We start from the raw sequence: 25,651 nt of genomic DNA on the forward strand, positions 1-25,651 counted from the left end.
GTCGCAAGTGTATGGTTCTCCTTCTGAGTCTGCTGAAGTGTCTAATTAGAGTTTGTGTAAACTGACAAACATATGTCACACGATAGCTGACGGATGAAAGAAGTGAAAAATGGTCATCACAGGATGGAGTTTTGTCTCGTTGAAGGATATTTTGACGGGAAAACTGTTCCCCTTAACAATGAAAAGCTGCGCCCCATAAGAGTTGAGGGAAATGATGACAGAGGTGAGTTCGAGTGAATAAAATGAGATAAAGTTTCCGTAATAAACGTGTTCAGCACACTTATAAATAACTAATTTCACACATGACGTAATCCATCTTCGACATTAAGGATGAGACGTAAACGATTATGTCATGTAAAATTAAGTGCTACGAGAGTGAAAAGTTCGTTACTCAACGAAATTTACTTTTGATTGAGATGAATTTCGCGTCTGTTATGACTCAATTTTATGACAAAATTGACGCTCGTACACTGAACGAAAACTGCTCGAGCCCTTTAATTGCTGTCGAATTGGCTGTAAAACATACAGCGCTCAGGGGACACTTTTAGGATAGGATGACTTGCAAATGCTTAAGATTAGATTTGAAATTCGATTGTTTACATTTCCATATTGAATAGCCATGAACAGCAATTCCATCATGGATACAAAAATTGTAGGTAGAGGAAACTTCCTCCATCACGAAAAAGACAATCTTCGGTTTACACGCTTTACCAATGTTGATACCACCTCTGATAGCTACACACACTACACACTTAGAAATAACTAATTTTACAAGTGACGGAATCCATCTTTGACATAAAAAACTACTAAATTTACATGATTTTTTCTAATGCCGAATTTGTTTTTGATTCAGTTCCAACCTGAATCGGGTGCAGGGATGCCAGATTTGAAAATATGTCTTCATTTTGAAGACATTATAAATTCTGTGAAGACATTTTTTATTCCCGCAAACATTTTGAAGACATGTTTTTTTGGAGATTTTCGAAGACATGTTGAAATCGAAAGATATTTTCGAAGGCTTTTTTTCATTTGAAGCATATAAAAAGGTGAAGATTTTTGCAAATTTGAAATGAAGGATTTGATCTTAAAGTATTAGCTCCTTCTTGATGTTGATTATTAATAATGCAAACAATATTTTCAAGAAATATGCCCAGGATTTCACTGAAATCGTCGATTAGCTCACCCAGTCAACATTTTGGCCCGTATAGTCCCAGATATACACAGTGATGTACTAACCAAGCAAATCGTATAAGATGCGCAGATTTGTTATATACGTTCCATAGTGGAGGCCATATACATACATACTATACTGGCTTTCCAATAACGATTTTGCCGATTTCAATATACCAGAAATACGATCATCCATATAAATAAAACAAAAAAAGCTATTCCTGCAGATAGTCTCCATACCTCTACCTTTGTATCCAGAAACCAGAACTGAATCCACTACACCATTTAAGAACTTGTTAGTACAGAGGATTATATCAATGATAAATTATACGCTTCAAAACGCCTACTTGGACTTCGATGTTGATGAAAAGCATCAGATTATGTTAACGATTGGATCTTGAGTTGGTTTAGATTTCACGGCACCTTCCTCCACATCCTATGACAATCATATTTATTACTATACAAATAGTCGCATATTTTGATGACACGCAATAGAGAGGTGTAACCATTTACGGTCTTTTGATTTTGATCGTAGTTTTGCGTTAATTTCAACGTGAATTGCAACAAGATGGAATGCTCTTAAGTCTTATTGGTCTTATCTTGAAGCAAACTCAAATGCAATCTAGTGTGCACATTCTTATGCTACCTTTGATTATCTGGGGAAATGATATGCTTAATTTCCATCAATTTGAGTGAACATAATTTACAATCTAATCTGTAATAAAAATTTCAATTTCAAAAACCTTACAACTTCATTCGAAATTATTTGTGATACGATACACGATACAAAAATGAATCATCGCCAATAGGTTGAAAATTTGCATTCTTTGCGACTAAACCTAAACATTATACGGTGCATCTCATTCTTGTATGCGATGTTGACTTTATCAGTAGCAATTTACGATTCTATTTGTATGCTGGTATACGACTTCTGGTTGTCTGATTATCTTCTTAATACTTCATGAACAACGACGTTTGTAGTTTTGAATTATTATAGATCTACAGAATAATACTTGATCCACCTGAAGTATTGAAAAAATATCTAGAGGATTTTACTGCAATCATCGTTTAGTTGGAGATCTTTTGAATGTTCCCTGAACAACCTGTCGTTTAGGGAGAATATCTGAGAGAATACCCTATAGCCTCTAAGTTCTCTGAACATCTACAAAATTCCCATAAGTCTTTAAGATTTCCTCAACTTCTACGAAGCTCGTTGAACTTCTCCGAAGATTAATTTTTTTTCCAAGATCTTTTAATTCAACATCTACGAACTTAACATAACACAAATTTTCAACGAATGTTCCTGAACATCTCGAAAATCCTCTGATATTAAACTTACCTGAAACGAAGAGTCCTGATAATCTTTGAAGTTCGCTGGAATTTTATTATTATTATTTTTTTTTTTTTGATCTTCTACGAGATCCCCATACATTTTTCGAACTAACCTGCACTTCTGTGATTTGCCAAATCCGAACTGCCGTACCGTCCGCTTAACGCCTTCCATTCAATTTTGCACAGTGCCCAAGTAACATTTTAAGTTTTATGAAATACTACAAAGCAACTATAAAACAACATTCATAAAACCCTGGTCAAGGCTATTTTGTCATTAATGCATTCACCAAAACCTCATTAAGACTAGAATATGGCTAGTTGGCCCACCCTGGAGAAGGCTCTGAAGGGTGTATTCTCGAAGCTCTTCAAGATTGATTTACTGCAAAAGGTTGTATGACGAACGCATTGAGAACCATTTGAAAGCTACAATAAAAGCTATTTAGCAACAATAAAAACCCTTTCCGAGCTATTTTCCCTAGCCGCATGCTGAATCCACTAGGAAAGCATCAATCAAGATAGAAAAGGATTTATGAATCCGATCTTATCAAAATAATTAAAATAGAAACTGATGGTATAAAAATCTCATTAAGTGGCTTAGTTTTAAGTGCCCTATAAAATTTTATGTGAAATGTACGTGAAAACATCGAAAAAATTAAGTCCACCCTCGTAAAACGTCGATTTGACTAATTATTTAACATTGAAAAAAATGTATATTCTTCAGATCGAGCTTGGCCGAGACTTTTTTTTATTATTTTTGCATTTAAACGTTTTCTCATTGCTAAATTTACCAAAATAAAGTTATATCTAAGGAAATATTGATTGCAAATCGAAGATTGTAAAAAACAAGCAAACTAATTGTAACAGGGCGGTGGCATAAAAGTTGATTTTCATGGGTCATTTGCGAAAAAGTTGTTTAGCTTTCAAGAATTCCTTAACAAATTAATAAGGTTTTAAAATGGCTTTTATGAAGAAAACTTGCAGGCTGAATTGTATTTATCTAAAGCCATTTTGCTTGATCCTAACCCGTTCAGATTTATGGCAGCATTTATGGAGGCAAAGTTGCCTGCAAAAAGTTAAACGTCAAAGTTTGTTTATCTTTCGGTAGTTGCGCTGTGAGATCCAGGATTCTTCCAGGCGGTTTTATCCCGATGGATTGGGAGCAGTTACTCAGATAGTTTGCGATACTGTTCTACAACATTTCGCATTTCGAACAGCTGGAAGCGCAATCGTGCCCGAAAAAGATCCCCTTCTTCCGGATGGTTACAGAAGTGCACCATCCAACGATGCAGGGATGTACGCTTGAATGAAATGTTCGAAAAGTTGATTCTTTCGCCGAATAAAATCGCTGCTATGGATCGGAAACCAGCTAATCTCCGCTAACTAACAGTGCAGTGGTTTGCTGTCGGTTGTTATTTCGATTGTCATCTATTAGCAAGATCTAGAGAAGGCTGGTATGTTTTAAAACTTTCGACAAAGATTGATGAATTCGAGGGCCACGCTCACTTTACTCTTCTCCGCCAGATGTTCAGTCGTTGATGGTGTGCTGGTTCTTCTAAAGAAGTAAATTTTGCTGAAATCGACTTGAATTTTTCATCCTACTTCGTCTATCCTTCGAGATTTCCTTGTCATAAATTTGGCATTTATTAACTATGAAAACCATCTTTTAAGCTCAATTTGTAAACAGAGTAATTGGGGAGTTAATGATGCACTTTAAAAAGCCTAAAAAGCAACAATGAATGCTTTTTGCTCTAATGCAATACCTAATTGTTTTATGGTTGCTTTTATAATGATAGAACACGTTTATAAAGTATTTTATAAAGACATTAATAAACAATAGCTAATGACGTTTATGCTTGAATTAACGAACAGTTTTAAGGAGGGATTGATAACTGTTTTAAATTTATTTTTAAAACGAGACAGTTTTTGACTTTCTTGCCAGACTATAAAAGGTTTTTAAAACAGTAAAAAGCTGAATTACTAAGCAGGAATGTTTTACACTTTGAAATGCTATTTTTAAACTAATTGGATTGTTCATTGCCGTTATAAAACCACCATAAATCAGAGTGGATGCTAAATGGTTACTGGATTGTTTCTTGGGTGGTCTCATCGACCTTATTCGCCACCGAACGCCAGTTAGATTTAAACTGCTGCTCGTTTTCCATGAATTTATTAGTTTTTTTGAGACTCCGTTTGACCAAGGCTCAATACCGTTCGATAGGGTGGAGTTCTGGGCTGTTGGGAGGGTTGTGATCTTTGGGTACCACAACCACGTTGTTTGCATCGTACCACTCGATTTCCTTAAACTAAATACGTGCCAGGTTTGAAATGAATATTTTCGAACCTGGAAGCGTGTTTGTAAGACCAATATCCATTTAATAATAGTGATGCATAGATGGGCTTATTGTAAGTGAAAGTAGCCTCGGAATGGGCGTGACTCTCCAGACATTCTGAAATGGGTTGCTGGATCTGCAATAGAGCTACCACTTTCTAACTCCCGGACTAAAGCTGTCTACAATGACCATAAATGCGACATTGTAGAGAGAGTTCTTCCATAATAACACTGCCGGCCAGTGGGAGTTAGAGGGAATACACACACACACACACACACACCACACACCGGTCACAATTCCGATGTGTCCTCGAATGTTACTTCTTCACCGAACTTTCGGATGGCGGTTTGAACTGCTCAGATACTTACTTCCTCCATTTTCGTCAACTACCGTTCTGATAGGTTGGGAATAGTGCACCATTTGTGCATGATCTGTTTGTGCTTTTCCGGGGAAATGCCTCGCATTTCGATGATTTTGTAAAAAAAAAGGTGCACCTTGCGCACACAAACTTGTTGAGCAATAAATAAACAACAACACACAACGATGAACAGCTGATAAACTTCATTCGGGTAGAAATGGCGACGAGTTGAAAGTGTGCTTATACTTTCCGGGACACCCTATGAATTGGTCTGAGTAAAGATCGAGCAGCTTTTGAACGAAGTAAAATGAATGTGATGGCATATTTTATTCGTTTTGCAAAAAATCACAATGCCTGTAAAATTATATCTGCTCATGCTTGGAAGAAGACAAATTAACTTGAATCTTTCATGTTTATAGGGGATGTATGAAATTTCTTCTGTTCCGGATAAATCAAAAATCGCAGTACGAGACTTCATAAAAAAATTTCCGCATCCAAACAGTCTGAAAAAATATCTTATTTTTACAATATTTAAAATATATCTGTGTAAGGCAGCTCTTCAAAAATTTGTTCAAGTTTGGGTAAGCTGGAAGTCATTCAGCCTGATGACCATTCGGTCTAATGAAAATTCGACCTAAAGCCGGACACCATTCATAAATACCGGTCATGGTTTGTCAAAAACGGTTTTGCAGACAAATAAGAAAATTCCCAGGCATTTCTCATAGTTATCGCAAACTTTAACAAAAAAAAATAGAAGATAAGAAAAAAATACTCAAAATTAAGTTAAAAAAAAACTCAACGTTGGGTTCTATCATTTGAGGTCCGCCGTTGAGTGAATCAGAAAAGCGGCGTTGTTTAAAATTTACTCAACTATTGAGTAATAATAAATGAACTCATATATAAGTTTATTTTCATTGAGGTTGCTCTTATGCGCCTTTAACCATTTCATTTTCACAAGCGTTGATAGACGACTGGTCAACACACGGGCTCCGTAATCTCAACGTCCGTGGTTCGGTTCCAGTCTGCTCCGTTTTATTATTTTTTTGTCAACTTGGTCAACGTGGATTCATGATCAGGATTACTCAAAATTGAGTTTTCTTCTTTAACTTAATTTTACCTAGCCCCACGGAAGCCACGTGATGAGTGAAAGGAACTCAATTTTGGGTACTTTTTTCTTACCGTGTAGAGACACGAACGGAAGTTTGACGTAGGATCGCTAGTGGACGTAACAAATGTGAAGAGCATTTAGTTCTTTTAATTGATCGATCATCTATTATCTTAACTCTTTCCGTTTTTGAATTGTAGGCGTACCAAATTTGTAAGATCTTTTTTTTAAAGTGAATCGATCAAAACCACTTGCACCTGCATCTGCTTCCAAAGTTTGTTTACAAGATTACAACTCTGGAGAACATTTGGGGTGGTCATTGAGAACGTGTAGTTCTGAAGATGGACAAACAGGCACAGATAAATTCTACTCCAACTCTTTACTGTAATAAGCTTGGTTGGTGATGTTTTAACCTTCGAAACCATACAGAGTGCATCTCTATCGTTTCAAAGCGTAGATGACACCAGCGTTGCCAGATATACCGATTTATCGGTATTTATACCAATTTCCCAACTAGATACCGATACACAGATAAGGTTCCTCAGAATACCGATTTATACCGTTTTTTTTTTTTTAAATAATAGAAATGATTATTGTCTGCCCAAGCTCGAATTTCGGAGAAAATTATTGTAAGAGACTTGTATCTTATTGAATATCTCAAATTTTTTTAGCATTTGTAATTCTAAAAAAAATCATCTTCAAAAATGTCTTATGGATACTCTTTTGATGAATTTTTCAATTTCCTCACCGTTTTTGGCTACCTATGAATCGATAAACAGTCGATGGCTCTTTTTGGTAAATCCGGGAGAATCGGGATATACTTTTTAAACATTATTTAACTTCCTGAACTTTCTTCCAACTTCCCCCTGGAACTTTCTTCCACCTTACATCGTAAATTATTTTTCGAATCCTCTCGGAAACTTATTTCGACTTCCTTTGGAAGCTTCTTCAGCCTTCGCTCGAATGATTCTTCCATCTTCTCCCGCCAGTTTTTTTTTTCAACTTGGCCGGAACTTCAGGGATGCTTCCGGATTTTGATTGTGGATCCACACTACCTGCAGGAACTTTTAAGAAGTTCTAAAACTTCAGAAAAATCCAGGCTTTTGAATAAGTTTCCATAAATTAAAGAATGTTTCAATAACTTCTGTTAAAATTCTAAATCCTGGTCCAGCGAACTCCAGTAAACTTAAGGAAACATACATATTTTAGATACTTCACAAGTCCAAATATCTTCTGGAAAATTTAATGTTTTTCAGGACAGTTTCATTAGTTTCAGGAGAATTAAGAGAACTTTAGGAAGCTCCGAGAACATCAGGCCAGATCAATACATTTCAAGGAAATCGCTGAAACTTTAAAGGAGTTCTGAGAAACTCAGGCAATTTCCGAAAACTTCAGCAATGTTCCGAGGGGCTCATGCAAATTAAAGAAACGTAAGGGAAGTTACATGAACATTAGCACATTGGGAGATCATTTTATGGGAAGTTCCGTGCTTATTAATGGCAGTGTCGATAACTTTTAAAAATCAGAGAACTACAATGCTGATGTTATAATAAATTCAAGAAAATTGTGAGAACGCTTAAGAAATTTCGTAATCTTCAAGAAAGTCTAGAGACCTTCAATGTTGATAAGAGATATTCCGGTAGTCTCATTATAATCAGAGAAATTCCAAGTATCTCAAATATGATCAGAGTACTCCAAAACAGTCCGAGGAAATATGGAATAGTACATTTCAGGAATCTTCCAAAAACTTTTATGACCATTTGGAAAATTTTCTGGATCATTAGAACATCCCCCACCAGGAGCTCTTTCTTCCGGAAGTATGTCCTTGTTTTTTTTCGACTGTTCCGTTAACGCTCTGACTTCCGCCTTTCTCAAGATTTTTTTCCAATCTACCTTAGGAAGTTTCTGCCAGCGTCTCCAGGAAGTTTCTTCCGTCTTCTCCAGGAAGTTCAATTAAACTTCTCCCAGAAATTTCTTTCGTCTAGTTCTGGAATTTTGTCCAGTTGGTTTTTTGTAACTTCTAATGGAAGATTTTTCCGAGCTTCTTCTGGCTTCCCCTGGATATGGCCACTGCTGGAATTTATTTCTGATTTCCGAAACTTTTGTGCCTTCCTTTGAATGTGAAATCCGATTTTTTTCTGAATGTTTCTTTGAATTTTCGCCAGAAGTTTCACAATTTATGCCTTGGAAGATCCGCAGATGTTTTTCCGTCTTCTCTCAGAACTTCCCTCAAATTTCCTCCAGGAGAGCTTTGTTCTTCTTTCTCTGGATGTTGTTTTCAGCTTCCTCCAGAAGCTAATTCAAACATTCCCCGGAGTTTTCTTCCGGGATTTTCCGATCATAGTCCAAAAATTAAAATTTTCGCTTTCAAAAACGTCAAAAAATAAAATTAATTGAAATATTACATATCGATAAATACCGATTTTTTTAAAATAAGCTTTAAAACATTCTGGCAACGCTGGATGACACATCCATGGCCGCTTACGCTTGGCGTGTTCAGTGTAGGTGACAGCATCACGGATCACATTTTCCAGGAACATCTTCAGCACACCTCGTAGATCAGACCGGAGATACGTTTGACACCGCCACGGCGAACCAGACGACGGATGGTGGTTACCTCGAAGAACCTTGGCGCCTTCTTTACCAAGACCTTTTCCTCCTTTTCCAGTCATTGTTGCTTGTTAGGTAGAAGAGTGGACTGCCTAACCTGCCACCACCTTCCTACTGCTGCTAATGCTGCTTCTGCTGCCTGCTTACCACGCCGCCCGAAGCGAAAATGAGTTGAGGATAGTTATAAGTAGTAACAATAACAATTATTTTCTGGTTTTTTATGTTTCAACATTTCAATTGGTTAGCCTTTGGCTCTTCATCTTTGTTGTAGTTAATTGGTTATTCTAATGTGATGATTGCGTTTACGACTGGGTTTGGGAAGAACGTTTATTTCATGAAAACAGTGATAAAATTATCACTTTTTATTTGTACATTGAACAATGCTTGAAATCATATTTTTTTCAAATGCTTCTTGTTGAAAATCATCAATCGAAAGATGCGTAGATATATTTCTGATCGATTGATGATAAAATTATTGAAATTGGTCCAGGGGCAGTTGAGTTATTAATGTTTAAAATCTTTCATAGTTTTGTTTCATGTTCCATTTTCGGTTGTCACAAAGTATTGAAATTAAAGACGTATTCCTACGTCAAAAAAATCACCTGGCATCCCTGTCAGTCAGTTTCGATTCTACCTGGATAGTCACTTGGTTGAAAGAATTAACACTCGTTCAGCAATCTGCTTGTAGGTAGGGATGACTATCTTGTTTCTGTGGTGCTTGTGCGAGTGAATGAATTTTCCCATAATTGACTTCAAGATCTTATGAAAATGAAGATGAATGAACTATGATATTTCGTTAGTACAGCTACATCTTCTGATTGTAACAGTTAATTGAGACATCGTGCAGAACTTTTTTGAGCCAGTAGAATGTCAAAATCTGAACTGTACGCTCCTCGGATTTTTTTTGCTAATACAACTTATGCCCCACATGATGTGATGAGGTACCACAATGACTCGCCTGATTCGTACAATAACTCAGACTTTGTTAAGCCTGCAGAACTTCGTGGTCATAATGATATTATTGAGCGCCACGAAGATATATCCCAAGTAGCATTGCAAGTTTTATCGAGGTTTTAAAACATTCTACAAGTCTAAAGCATGATGTACCGAACCCTCATAAAACCATAATTAGGAACTAACATCCCCGGCTGCACGAACAAAGCAGGAAGTCCCTGCCCGCCCACATTATTCCATTTCAACAAGCTCATATTGTCCCGGCTGTTCATGAAATTCAACAACAAAACAAACTGAAAGTCAACTGTGTGTCCGTCCAACAACAAACACCGACCAACAACGACCCGCACAAGAGAGGCAAATCATTAGCATTCATCCTGGTGCGCTCCATTATGACCCAACTGTTTTCCCTTAATTGCACTTTCCCGTCTATATTCTTCCAAGTGCGAGAAAAAAAAACGAAACTCTTCGGATGAGTCCAACCGAATCGAACAAGGGAAGCATTAAAAAAAAAGGCTAAAAGGTGTGTAGGCTCTTGGCAGCTGAGGATACACCCGTTTGAGCAAACAATCCCGCAACCCGCTCACGGTCTCTCGCGAAGAACTTTCTGCAACTGACTTGCTCTGCACGATTGTTTCACCGGTGAAAATATTTTCATTCTACCGTCGCTACACACTTTATTTACATGCAATTAAAAAGTTTTATGAACATTAATTTTGCATGAAGGGGAAAAGTGGACCGGTGGTGGTGGTGTGTTGCTCAATCCTTTATGTTTTCGGGAAGGATTTTTCCATTTTATTTTTTTAGGGTCCATGGAAATCGTTATCCTCCATTCTGCAAGGATACGGACTTTGTGGGATGATGGAAGCAGCAGGAATACGAAAATGACTGCACGCTCAAGGCCGGGAAATGTCCGGAATTTTAATTATTTTTAAATACTTTCGCTTTGATCGCCGCTTGGCTTGGTCGGACAAAGCGCGGTGGGGAAAATAAGGATCCGATCGTATGTCTTTTGGCAACTTAGTTGCAGAAGGATTTTCGGTCAAGATTAGGCAAATTATAATTTTAGCTGAAATCATTTGCAATAAAATTTAACAGCTAACCCCTAAAACAGAGTGTGATTCACCGTGTTGGCACCATTAAATTTGATACCCATTCTCGGTTCGATGTTCGTATGAACACAATAGCAGACAAGTCACAGCCAGGACCGTGGTAACTGGGTAAAGCTTCACTTTTATGGCAAACCATTACTGAATCATTTCGACACGAAAGCTTGTTCTAATTTGTGGGAATTGTTCGTTCGAATGAATTAGTGTGTGTGTATGTGTTTTTGTGCAAGTGGTTTTTCCGTTGGGTCCTAATGATCGTTTTGCCGCACTGCTGCTGCTGCTGCTGCTACTGTCCGGAAATAATAGCTTCGTTTAGGAGCGATGATTTGCCATCCGGGTTTTGGGTAATGCCGGCCAAGGGTCGATGATTAGCTCGTTACCGTTTTTTTTTTCGGGATAGAGCTGGAGGAGAGGTGGAGTAGGGTGACGACATCAGGGTTACGAAATTGCAGTTACTGTCCAGGAAGATTAATGACACTCGGTGGTGGTTAGCGTGACAAAATGGTAAGGAACCGGTATGTAGTTGAGCATGATGGGAAAATTGTAGTTGGAAAATGTCAGGAGAAAAGATGCGAGAAGTGACATTATTCAATGGGACTTGATTCTTTTCAAGCTTGTTGTGGTTAAGTTGGAGCATTTCTAGCTCAAATCGTTAAAAAAAATGTCAATTTTGTCTCGACCCCTTCTGATTTGAATGAAACATTGCTCACGTGTTCGCTGCTACGAATGGTTGCATTTTTCATTTAAATATGATTTTTTCCTCCAGAGTAACTTTTGAAAAGGGCGTATAAAAAAATGGATTATTTTTTTTTTCAAAAAATCATAACTTGAAAATTATTGATCTGATCAAAATGGCATATGAGAAAATGTTTTAGGTAGTTAAATTATCTTTGCGAAAAAAAAATACACTGAAAGAAAAACTTAGTAAATAAGTATTTAAAAAACGTAAAACGATGATTATCTCAAAACACCCCCCCTTCGATCTTCATAATTTTTTTTTTCAAGAAAATTGATGGAATACCCTTAAATTTCGTGAAAAGTGTATGCTGGTAACTTCCTTAAAAAGAAATCTATAATTTTTTAAATTTTTGTTGATTTTTACAAGTTGATGAAAATGCATATTTTTTTGAAAAATAATAATTTATTTGGACTCAACGCATAATTTACAATAACTTTGCATATAAAACTTTTTTCCTAAGTCCAGCCGTTATCAAGTTAATGCGAATTAAAAAAATATAATTATAACAATTTTCAACATTTTAGGCCATTTTCAAATGTTCGTCGAGATGTCTAGCAACGAGATTTTATTTCATGATTGTATATTAAAAACAAACAATTCATTCTCAGATATGGTAGCTGTTAGACTTACCCGTTTCTATCTAGAGGCAGCGGAAGAGAAGCACGTTGATGTGGTCAAATGAAAGATTGGTTGAGATAAAAAACAGTATATATTTATTATTTTATTTTACAACTCATATTATTTGAATACATTGAATAATTTGGGTGTATCGTTTGAATTAGAGAATATTTTTACTGCAATTTGGTTGTTTGAAACTGGAATATAGCAATGATATTTTCGAGTTCCAGGAATTGGTTTCACTTTCTTAAAAATTGGATCAAATTCCGTGTCAGCCTTTTTGTATTCTTCCGTAGAAATATAACAAAATGACATTTTTGTTTGAAGGTCTTCTTTACGACTATTTGCCCAGTTGTACAGTTGTTTAGGGTTCGTTATAGGGTGCTCGTGTTGCTTAGCTAAACTTGCTCTGGTTGCCATTCTCTTAAGGGTACCGCCAATCGCATCACAAGGACCTTTGCCGTGTGAAGTTGCAAAAAAATGCCATTCAATTTCTACATCTACATCTACATCTGACATAAAAATACACTTTTGGACTGTTATTTGCAACTTTAAAAATTCTAATAATTTTGAGATAAACAACTGAACTGCTACTGTGTCATGCTTTGAATTTGATTTAGGTAGAGGTTTACAACACTTGAAATTGTTATCCATCATAAAAAACTACTTGCTTTTTAACTTGAAACGCTAAGAGAGATGAACTGAATGGAACAGGTGAAGATCGTCCCAATATATATATATATGTAGCAGAATAATTACAATGTTGACATTATACCTATCTTCATTAGGTACAATTGATTATAGCAAACTTTTTTAGGTGTGAGTGTAAGAAGCCTCCACGGGGTGCTTTTTTATGTAGTTGTGATATCGCGGGATGAGCTCTTAAGGCACAATATGGTATACGTCAGAGAAGTACCTAGATAATTTACCTCAATTACAGGTTTAATAACATATTTGTTTACCTGTTTATGTTTTGAGCCTCTGTTATGACATACACAATTCTATACAGGTAAACAACTAATAGAGGACAGAAAAAAGGCACATGAGTGGGTTTGTTGATTATTTGGGTATATTTGAGAGTATTTACTTATAAACTTGTTTCTTTTCCGCTGCGTCTAAATAGAAACGGGTAAGTCTGACAGCTACCATATTTGAGAATGAATTGTCTGTTTTTTAATATATATTCATGGAAAAACATCTCGTTGCTGGACATCACGACTAACATTTGAAAATGGCCCAAAATGTAGAAAATTATCATAATTATTTTTTTAAATTGCATTAACTTGAGAACGGCTGGACTTAGGAAAAAAATTTCTTTATACAAAGTTTTTGAAAATTATGCGTAGAATCCAAATAAATTACTATTTTACTAAAAAATATGCAATTTCATCAACTTGTAAAAACCAACAAAAATTTCAAAAATTATAAATTTTTTTTTAAGAAAGTTACCAGCATACACTCTTTACCAAATATTAGGGCATTTTTTCAGTTTTCTTGAAAAAAAAAAATTATGAAGATCGAAGGGGGGGTGTTTTGAGATAATCATCGTTTTACGTTTTTTAAATACTAATTTACTAAGTTTTTCTTTCAGTGTATTTTTTTCCGCAAAGATAATTTAACTACCTAAAACTTTTTTTCATATGCCATTTTGATCAGATCAATAATTTTCAAGTTATGATTTTTTGAAAAAAAATAATCCATTTTTTTATACGCCCTTTTCAAAAGTTACTCTGGAGAAAAAAATCTAATTTAAATGAAAAATTCAACCATTAGTAGCAGCGAACACGTGAGAAATGTTTCATTCAAATCGGAAACACTCATGACCAACCGGTTTGCGTTTTGGGCTGGAAATGCTCAGTTGATTAATGGACAAATAACCCGGAGGGGAGATTATCAACTTGATTGAGATTAATGCTTCGATAAATTTTTAAGCAATTAGAAGGATTTTGAAATAATGGATGTGTAATTTCAGCGAAGTGTATAGTGTAATATGAATTGGATGTGTAACTTGAGTGGAAAACCACTAGATTTTGAGCTGATCACATCGGCCGTGTACTTGGAATTTTTTGAAAGCCTACTTCGAGCAAGCTCGACCTGCTAGTCTGAGTTAACACTCGTCTTTGTCTAATATACAATTTTGTGTGCGTTAAACTCGATTTCTACAAAGCAGTTCCTAAAACCAGTTGATGTCGAACTGTCTGCTGATGAAGCACTTATTGGAAGCATACGAACCTCTGATCTGGTTTGCTCAGGCTCAGACATCCAAATTATCCCTATCAATTATCATTTTCACACCTATCTTTATCACCTATCTCTGTCCCTATCACAACTGCTTCTATCAATGATACTATCAGTGGTAGAAAAAATGATAGATAGATGATAGAGGGTATTATCCCTATCATTGATAGGAGTGAGAGTGATATTATCAGCAGAGAACCTATCAATGATGGAGAAGTTATTATCCATCCCTATCTTTTGAGAGAACGTTTGTGATATTATCATTATCAATTAAGACGTATAGTATCTCCATCACATTTTTGGAAAACTGTTTCATCTCTATCATTTTATATTATCATGCATACCGAAAAACCTGTCATAGTGGGAAAAATGGTTTGTATCAGATAAGAATCTGCCAAACTTGTACAACAAACTATACAAAACATATGGATATTTTCGGAATCGTGGTGACGTATAGAGACCGGAAATCGATGTCCGATGCCATTTTGAAATCCAAGATGGCGGCTTCTGGTTGAAATACACTGAAGTCTTTTTTTACACGGTTTTTTTTACGCGTTTTTTTACAAGGTTATTTTTACACGGTTTTCCACGATTAACACGGTACGTTTTTATCGATTTCTCGACAACGATACAACATATCGACTTGATTCCAATCACATTATCCGTTTCAAGCTATAGGTAATCGAATGACATACTTAGAAAAAAATCACAATTTTTGGTGTAAATACAGAAATTTTTAAAATATGTCTATATGGACCATAGCATGCTATAATTACAAATGGCATCAAAATCTGATTTTTTAAAAACATTTAAGCTTGTGAAAAATCAAAATCTCGTAGGTTTTTTTTACACGGTTTTTTTTTTTACACGGTTGGTATCCCCCGTGTAAAAAAAGACCTGAGTGTAAAATCTGGGAAACATTATAAAATACCCTTCAATATGGGTATTTTTGGAATCGTGGTGACGTATAGAGACCGGAAATCGATGTCCGACGCCGTTTTGAAATCCAAGATGGCGGCTTCTGGGTATCCTAAAATCTGGGAAACATTATCAAATACCCTTCAATATGGATATTTTCGGAATCATGGTGACGTATAGAGACCGGAAATCGATGTCCGACGCCATTTTGAAATCCTAGGTGGCGGCTTCTGGTTGAAATAAAATCTGGGAAACATTATAAAATACCCTTCAATATGGGTATTTTTGGAATCGTGGTGACGTATAGAGACCGGAAATCGATGTCCGACGCCGTTTTGAAATCCAAGATGGCGACTTATGGTTGTAATAAAATCTGGGAAACACTATCAAATACCCTTAAATATGGGTATTTTTGGAATCATGGTGACGTATAGAGACCGGAAATCGATGTCCGACGCCATTTTGAAATCCAAGGTGGCGGCTTCTGGTTATAATAAAATCTGGGAAACATTATCAAATACCCTTCAATATGGGTATTTTTGGAATCGTGGTGACGCATAGAGACCGGAAATCGATGTCCGACGCCTTTTTGAAATCCAGGATGGCGGCTTCTGGGTATCCTAAAATCTGGGAAACATTATCAAATACCCTTCAATATGGATATTTTCGGAATCGTGGTTACGTCTCGAATCTGGAAATCGATTTCCGACGCCATGTTGAAATCCAAGATGGCGGCTTCTGGTTATAATAAAATCTGGGAAACATTATCAAATACACTTCAATATGGGAATTTTCGGAATCGTGGTGACGTCTAGAGACAAGATATCGATGTCCGACGCCATTTTGAAATCCAAGATGGCGGGTTCTGGTTATAATAAAATCTGGAAAACATTATCAAATACCCTTCAATATGGGTATTTTCGGTTTCCGGATTCGAGACGTAACCACGATTCCGAAAATATCCATATTGAAGGGTATTTGATAATGTTTCCCAGATTTTAGGATACCCAGAAGCTGCCATCTTGGATTTCAAAATGGCGTCGGACATCGATTTCCGTTCTCTATACGTCACCATGATTCCAAAAATACCCATATTGAAGGGTTTTTGATTCAACAATATTTCACAATTGTAATGTAACCGGAAGTCACCATCTTGGATTTAAAAATGATGGCGAACATTGATTTCCGGTATTTAGACGTCATCCTCGTTCTTAATATACCCATACTGTAAGGATAGAAATCAATTTCCGGCATCTAGACTTCGTCCCCGGTCCGAATTATAAATATTGATTCGGATTGGAATGTTTTTTATTTTGACCATTTGGAAGGTGAATTGTCCGTTGTCCATTATAAAACATATTATTTCGAACTATCATTGATACAGAAAGAATCCCTATCTCTATCATGTGATAGTTCAACTATCAGATGAACCATATATCATGATAGCTAAAGGAAATGATATTGTTTCTATCTGTCCTATCCCATCATTGAGTCTACCTATCATTTTTTCTATCATGATAGTATCAAAGATGGGATAGGGGTTCTATCATGATAGACTGAGAGAGAATCTATCAGATAGAAACCTATCACTGTGATAGGCCTCTATCTGATAGATGATATTATCACCATTTATCAGATAATTTTGATGCCTGCTCAGGCTGCTAGTCGTTCCCGGTGATTTCTGCAATAATCTGATCTTTCAGGGCATCACTCGCACTTTCCGACATGAAATTCAGTTTGAATCTTGGATCGATGACTGTAGCGTATGTGAAAATGTTCTCCTGTGTTGTATTCTTGAAGCGCGACTTAAGGGGGTATTCCCAATCTTTTGCCTTTTTTCGGCCTGTTTTTCAATTAATTTTTTTTTTCAAGGAAAATGAATAGTAATGCGCCTAACTCTTTGGGATTCTTGTTTCTTGAACATTAAAGTTTACAAATAAATTTTTTTCGACATAAAAAAAGACATTATTGACGTCACAAAATGGCGGCAAACAGACCCCTGTTCGCCGCAAACGCCTGGACGGGCGAAGACTTTTCTCTGGAACGGCTTCATCTGAAACAGATTTCGTGATGAAATTAATAATCTGCATAAGATTCTCTGGAGCTTCTCCCGTTGGCAGCAAAAAATCTTGCAAATTAACAAAATGGCGGCCATATGAAAAAACAGGCGATTTTTAGCCCGCTTTTTCGCAGCTTTAAGGTGCTTCAAACAATGTTAAATGTTAATATTTTTGGCTGAAAGTGAGAGAAGCTCCAAAGAATTTAATAAGGAACAAAATGCGCAAAGATTCAAGTCAATATCTCTTATAGTTTCTGAGAAAAATCTTCGCCCGATAAAAAAAATATGGTTTCGAGAAAAACGCGTTTAAAGTTTTGACTTTAGTTAAAACCATTTGGGGGTTCTTACCATTAGTCAGCTATGCCTGGACACCGAATTCGCTGATCGGAAAACGGCTTGGGGGGATGAAAGTATATAGCCTAAAGTACAAAAAAACGTGAAAAAAAAAAATTGATTTTTTGAAAAAAAAAAAGATCGGGAATACCCCCTTAAGGTTACGGCGCAACGATTCCTTAGTTGCTTCCACAGCTCTATGGAATCTATAGTATCTATAGTCGAAATGGGTTACGTTGTAACGAGATTTAGTAACCAAATCTCTTACCGATTTCTGGCACTCGAGGGCGTCAAAAGCTCCCAGCTGTAAGCGGCATTTGGCAACTCCGCCGTGTCCAATCCTTTAATCATGTTGGGAGCGTTAGAACGAGATGCACAATTGGGGCAGGTATGTTCCATTCAGCCAATATTTCATGTGAATTCACATGTACTCTGTTGCTTGGCGAAGACCAAATGTCTGTAGAACATGAAATCAATCCTTTTTCGAGGCAGTAGTTCCTGTATCGTTCATCTGCATTTTGCAAAAATATCGCGTAGAATCACCGTGGAGAAAAGCTTGCGGCTATGAATATTCAAAACAAGCAAATAATTTATAGTCACATACAAATTGTGATGTGTTTAACTTACCTGATATTTCGGCTGCACTGTTGCCATTAATTGACGAAAACCTTCGTTCTTCACCATCGAAAGTAACTGAATATTCAATGCAATTATCTCAGCAATCCACCACTGGTAACTTTTTTAGCTTTACCAGATTTAGGATCCCATTTTTCTGCTGCCCGCAAACATTTTTTTTCCTTTGGGTTGTTTTTTTCCGTCGATCTTGTTTTCCGTGCTGACGCCAGGAAGGCAGCTCCCACACCTGGACCCTAGCTATCGACCCATCAACTCATGTACCGGGGACCAACGGCTTTACTTCCCATCCGAAGGAAGGCGTGATCAGAGATGTTATGCCTCAGAACATCCCGGCGGCGCCGACTGGGATTGAACCCAGGCCTGCTGGGGTGAGAGGTAATCACGCTTACCTCTACACCACCAGCACCGCTGCCCGCAAACATTGCTTTATTGCCGTTTGAGTAAGTCCATCCTTGGATTTCGATGATTTTCGTTCCAATTCCCTAGCGCGGTATGCTTCGTGAAGTTTCGGATGCAGTTTCAAATGATTAATCATCGCCGAGTTCGTTGCATTCTTATCAATTCCACCGCGGGAGATTGCGTCGGTTTCTTGGAAATATTCCCAAACTTATGAAGGCTTTTTACTATTTTTTCCGGATTTGAAAATTGAAAACTTCGATAACGACGGAAACTTCAGCGCGAGCAACAAGCAGTCTGCGCGCAAAATTTTGACATTTCCTGACACTGAGATAAAATTGGACATTCAAATAAAAGCTACAAGCGAGTTAATTTTTTTTCTCATGGGAAATTTTAACCATGGCTTATCATATCTGGATAAACAATGGAAAAGGGCCTATCAGAATTTGTAAAAAAAATTGTACTAATGCTCTTGTCCATAGGGGATACTTTCGCCTACCCGATGATGGTGCTGGTTTGCGTGAGCAGCCTTTGCATTGTGATGAAAGGGTCACAGAACGGTTTGTTTACAAATGCAGCAAAAAATAGTCTGGTGGTTATTCAAGTATTCGGCGGAATATTCGGTTCACCGAGTAATGCATAGAGCATGTATTCGGTATTCGGCCATTGACCATCGGCTACTCGGTGCAGCTCTACTGGTCGCTTAAGAAATTTTCATTGTGCGCTTCTTCTTCTTCTTCTTCTTCTTCTTCTTCTTCGCATTTCAAGCTAATTGCTTTAAACTTACACAGAAAAAAATTCTGAATCTTAACTATCGCGTAAAATCTCCCTGCGTTTAATGTTGAGCTATACTTGGCATAAACAGCGAAATCGTTTACAAACTTGCATACAATATTGCTAATTTATGCGATATTGCGCTTAAATTTACACGAAATATCGCTTAAATTTTTGTCAAATCTAGCGTTAATTTTATGTGCGCTATATCTCGCAGAAAGTTACATGTATTTTTCGAACGGTGTAGTGTTCTAGATGCACTTCCACCGTTATTTACTAAGAGCTTTCGATGCCTGCAACATTTCTGCAATAGCATGATTGCGTGGCAAGTACAATCATTCTGTATGCCCAGGGAAGTCGAGAAACTTTCCACCCCAATAAATTCCTAGACCGGACCGGGAATCGAAACCAGTCTACTCCAGCATGGAACGCTTTGTAACTGCCTTTACTGACTGAGCTAAAGGAGGCCCCCCAATTGTGCATCCCCGTCCAACACAAATCTATGCGCTCTTTTGAATGTAATTAAGGAATGTATAAACAATTTAGTTCCTCTCATTAAAACTACTTACCTCACCAATCAGGCTAAGGCCTTATTGTCCTCTGCTGTCCGAAGAAGTCGTCTCGAGTAGTACTCGATCCATGGCCACACTTCACCAGCCTCGTAGTCTGCGATGGTTCCGCAGGTCGCCTTCTACTTGGTCGATCCACCTTGCCCGCTGCGCGTCTCTTCTTCTTGTTCCTGTTGGGTCGCTTTCTAGAACAATTTTCACTGGGTCGTCGTGCGGCATTCTTACAACGTAACCAGCCCACCGTAGTCGCCCAATTTTTGCAATGTGGACGATGGATGGTTCTCCCAGAAGCTGGTGCAATTCGTGGTTCATTCGCCTCCGCCACGTTCAGTCATTAATCTGCACTCCACCGTAGATGGTACGCAACACCTTCCGTCAGCCCTCCACAAGCATAGTCCAGGTCTCGTGACCGTAGAGGACCACCAGTCTAATCAGCGTCTTGTAGATAGTCAACTTCGTGCGGCGGCGGTTTTTATTCGACCGGAGCGTCCTCCGGAGTCCAAATTAGGCACGATTCCCCGCCATTATGCGTCTTTGAATTTCTCTGCCAGCTCTGTATCATTTTCGGCGGTAACTAAACGAGCTCAAATACACGATCTCGTCGACCACCTCGATTTCGTCACCGTCAATCTAAACTCGGGGTGGGAGGCTAACACTGTCTTCCCTAGAACCTCTTCCTTTCATGTATTTCGTCTTCGATGCGTTGATGACAAGTCCAATCCACCTAGCTTCACCCTTCAGTCTGATGTACGTTTCCGCCATCGTCTCAAAGTTCCGTGCCATGATGTCGATGTCATCGGTGAAGCCAAGAAGCTGGATGGACTTCCTGAAGATCGTGCCATCCATTTGTGTCTATCCCAGCTCTTCTGATCACACCTTCTAACGCGATGTTGAATAGCAGACATGAAAGTCCATCACCTTGCCGTAACCCCCTTCGAGATTCAAAGGAACTCGAGAGTGTCTCCGATACTTGAACAACGCACATCACCCGATCCATCGTCGCCTTGATCATTTGCGTCAGTTTATCCGGAAATCCGTACTCGTGCATATTCTGCCATAGCTGATCTCGATCGATTGTGTCGTGTAGCTTAAAGCTGGGTTTAGACAGGGCAAATCAATTGATCAAGATAGTTGAATTCAACTGACTTGAACGCGAATTGAACCTGCAAACCATGCCATTCAACTGACTTGATCAACTCACTTGAATTGAAAAAAGTTGAACCAGGCTCAACTTTTCAAGCCAATTGAATTCAACTGAGTTGATCATTTGACTTGCCTAGTCTAAACCCAGCTTAACAGTTGGCATTCGCCGTCAAACCAGTCATTTCTTCGGTCCAGTATCGCAGTACCTAGTGCCGCTGCAGCAGTACTACCTATGGTAGAACGTATGTTTCTCCGGCCATCTTCAAGAGTAGCTGCTCCAAGCTGCTCTTCCGTGGGCAGTGCGGCTTCCAGCTGCTGCCCGTAATCCTGGGCAACTCAGGCGTCCCAAAATTGCTCAATGTTGGGTCCCAGCGTTCGACTTCGACGGATGTTATGCACCGTCGAGAGTTTTGAGCGCATGCATACTGCAACTAGGTAGTGGTCCGAATCTATGTTCGCACTGCGGTCCGTGCGGACGTTGATAATGTCGAAGAAGAATTTCCCGTCGATTACAACGTATTCCATTTGGTTTTCTGTGTGTTGGTCAGGTGATCTTCAGGTGGCTTTGTGGGTATCCTTGCGGGGGAAAAAGGTACTTCGGACTACCATACCCCGCGAGGCTGCAAAGTTCACGCATCGTTGGCCGTTGTCGTTCGATACGGCATGCAGGCTTTTTGGCCCGACTGCCGGTCTGTACATTACCACCCGTCCTATCTGAGCGTGCATGTCGCCGATGACGATTTTGACGTCCGGTTGCGAACAGCCGTCGTATACCTGTTCCAGCTGGGTCTCCCTTCGTGTGGGCAGTGCACGTTGATGATGCTGTAGTTGAAGAAACGGCGTTGATCGGCTGCCAACCAATCACGCGTTGGCGCATCTTACCCAGCACTACAAAGCAAGTTCCCAGCTCGTTGGTGGTTCCAAAGCTCTACTAGAAAGTAGCCGCTCGATGCCCGCTTTTCCATACCTTTTGTCACGTCCAGCAAAGCTCCTGCAGTGCTACGGTTTGAAGTTAGACCAAAATTTAAAAAGTACATTTACTAGAAACTTACTTGGAAATCATTCGAGAAGTTCATAAATTTCACCCCATGTAGATATTTTGAAAATTGTTATTTCAAAACTGTCCAAAAAATAAACAATACACCCAATATGATAAGTAATCATGCAGAACGATAGCGAATTCAAAGCTACTGATTCTATTATCATTAGGCTGAAAATTTGATTTAGTGTATTTCTTTGATTTTTGCTATATTTGCATAAAGTGATAAATTTGCGCCCAGATTACGGTACTTCTATCAATTTGATTGGAAATTCGACACATATTCCGAAAATTTTAATTTTTTTAATGATTTCAAATTTAAACCGTTTTACAATGAGCATGGGTATGAGCATGATTGACCGCCCGCGGATGCTACTCTGTTATTGGTTTGATCTCTTATTGGAGAGCTATTAACTCCCAAATAGTTTCGTTCAAGCAATCAGAGTAAGAACGATAAGCTACAATCTACGAATTACTCCGTAACAAACGTAACGGAACGCAAGGCAATAAACGAACGTTGTCATAGTTTTAAACCACTGTGCTGTGACTCAAATTGCTTAAACAGTAGCAAATATTGCTCTGCTTGGCTTAAACTTGCTAGCAACATAAACCAACGGATCAACTTTTGTTGCATTCTCCAATCCATTAGGTGGACAACGTCACGTAATGACTGTAACCACCCCAAAGTACACAATGGACCATCCTCCTCCAGCAAATCGTCAGCTTTCCGTGGAGTGCCATGCTTCATGTTCGTTCCTCGTTGCATTCAGTGTCAGCCACCCTTCTCCCCCCCCCCCCCCCCCCGGACCACATGCGACGCTTTCTTATTTTTAATCCCCGTTGACAAGCGCACCATTTGCACCATTTTCCTCGATAGCTGATTTATGACCGTACTCTAGTTTCCGTGCCGTCGTCGTCCCCAGCATCCGATCCTCTCTCGCATACTTGACCCGAATTATGGGTGTCTGTTCGGTCATTATTTTTTCCCTCCGTTCCCGCTGATTCCTCAACGTACCTCAGGAGTCGAAACGAATAACGAGCGAACTTGACTCCTGGTGCCACCAGAGATTAAAAGTGGTATCTTTGTGGAGCTGGATGCAGCTGGCTGGTATATTTGCTTGAAACAAGAAAAGAACGAAGATCGTCCGGAAACGGGAGAGAAAAAAACCAAAAGCATTGGACGGGTCAGAGTCAGACAGCGGTGGTGATAAAATTTACGAGCATATTTTCGTTCGGGGTAGAAATCCTCATTGCCGTCCAAGATCGTTCGGTTGGCGGTAGCCGTCGTGGGGGATTTATTTTTATGCAACGCGATTCCGGGCAAACACACCTTTCACTGACTTGGCAAGGGGAAAAAATGGATGAAATTTATGGCACACGAAAGGTTTTATGTTCAGTGTAATATGTTTTTGCAATTAGGGATACGTGCGAGTTTTGCTGCGTCTCCCTCGGTGGGGGGGGGGGGGGGGGGGAGAAGTGAAATATATATCCAACTGGGAAGAGGAAATCTGGCAAAAGGAATCCGCTTCCTTATCCGCTCATCTTCGAAGCAGGAAAAGTTCGTCTTTTCCCTTCTGAGGGAAGTGCCACAGGGAACAATTTCCAAGATTGATACCAACTGCTGCTGATCCTCCTTCGAAGATAGCCGAAGGGGGTAAGTCGATCAAAGTATTTATTGGTTTAATTTTCCTAATTGTATCCGGGATCAAATTTCGCTCCATCGCTAGCTGGGCGTATAATTGAATGTTGTTGTTAATCCTAGAAGCTTTCCTGTACCGAAAACTTATTCAGAAGAAAACAAAGCCTCCAGGGCGAGGATATAAAAATCCATTAACTAATCAGCCACCATCCGATGCGACCTTGCCTTGTGGCTAGAACAAAATGAATATTCAAGGCGAAAATGGTAATCCCTTTTGAAAACTTTCCCGCCGCATAACCGATTCCGAAGCATAATCCCAAGGTAATCCCGGACGGCGCTCGAATTGGACCTCCGCCATCGTTCTCGTCCACGTATTCGGCTTGTGTGGAGAAACCGAGCAATGGCTTCTTAATTATGCAGTAATTAAGAGCTCTTTCCAAAAGAACCCTTCGAACCTTCTCTGCACTACTGTGTGTGTGTGTGTGTATGTTTCTAATCAATTCCTTGCATCCTAGCAGGTTTCGAACTGCGCTGCAAAAGCTAGCCGCCTAAGCCACCCGGCAGGTGAAACTAATACCCCTTTGAGTAAACACAACCACTACCCTCCAAATGCAATAGGATAGATCAAAGAATTTTCACCTTTTCGTTTGCGAAGGGTCTGCTTCCCATTCCCGGCGATGATTGTCCAATAGCGGAGCACGAAGGTCGGGTGTTGGTAGCATGCGGGAGGTTCAATTTCCGATCGATTCCGCCGATATGGTGTGTGCATAAAAGACCGATGGTTGCCGTATAGAAGCAATGGGACTAAAGACTGTTCCGAAAAGAATGGGCTCACCTGAGAGTAAATGTCATTTCAAAATCGATGTTTTTTTTAAAAACTAGAAGCGCCTATTTTCGGAGGACAGTTAGGACAAATGAAGACTTCGAGATGGGTTCAAGGTTTTAATGAGCTTTAGTGCTGAGTTTATGACAGCTTCAGAAGCTAATTTGAGGAACGTACTTTTCTGGAACGGATTCACTGTATTTCCAAAGATATATACATTCAAAAGGCTTCGACTCTAGAAGATCAGTGTACGTACAAACGGAACTTCAAAAATGGTTTAACGAACTCCAGGAGCAGGTGTCAGCTAATTGTATGAAGCAGATCTTAGAGACTTTGATCACGTATTCCGGAAATGGAAAGGTAATGTCAGATAGATCTTTAGAACGAATTAAGAACCCTACAGGAAGGTATTCTTTTTGAGTTCTACTATAATGGTAAATTGGATTATTATGACCTCCAGGGAAGGATGGCAGTTTGATTGGCTTGTACACTTCTCCTCCTTTGGACGCTCTCTGAATTTCTCCTGAAAATGTTCTGACTATACTGATGAAAGACCAAAAACTGTTCTGGGAGTTGTCATAACTTGCGATCTACTCCTTATAAAAACACCCTTGAACATTCTCTTGGGGTTTCAAATAGCATGATCAGTATAGCTGGAGGTGACAAGCTCAATTACTGGTTGAGAATATTTGAGGTAGACAATTTTCTTAATGGCCCTGTGCATAGAGTGGCATTGTGCTTACCAAACAAAATACTAAT

The 25,651-nt window shown here is 38.7% G+C and overlaps 1 protein-coding gene across 10 annotated transcripts in view; it reads left to right on the plus strand.

Annotated features, from left to right (window-relative positions):
* cpx (complexin) overlaps positions 1–25,651 on the plus strand; it is a 1,092,625-nt gene that overhangs the window by 887,372 nt on the left and 179,602 nt on the right. The window lies entirely within an intron of this gene.

The sequence above is a fragment of the Ochlerotatus camptorhynchus genome, unplaced genomic scaffold (assembly GCF_037179485.1).
Source record: "Ochlerotatus camptorhynchus isolate MF236.1 unplaced genomic scaffold, CSIRO-AGI_Acam_v1.1 ptg000266l, whole genome shotgun sequence".
NCBI classification, from domain to species: Eukaryota; Metazoa; Arthropoda; class Insecta; order Diptera; family Culicidae; genus Ochlerotatus; species Ochlerotatus camptorhynchus.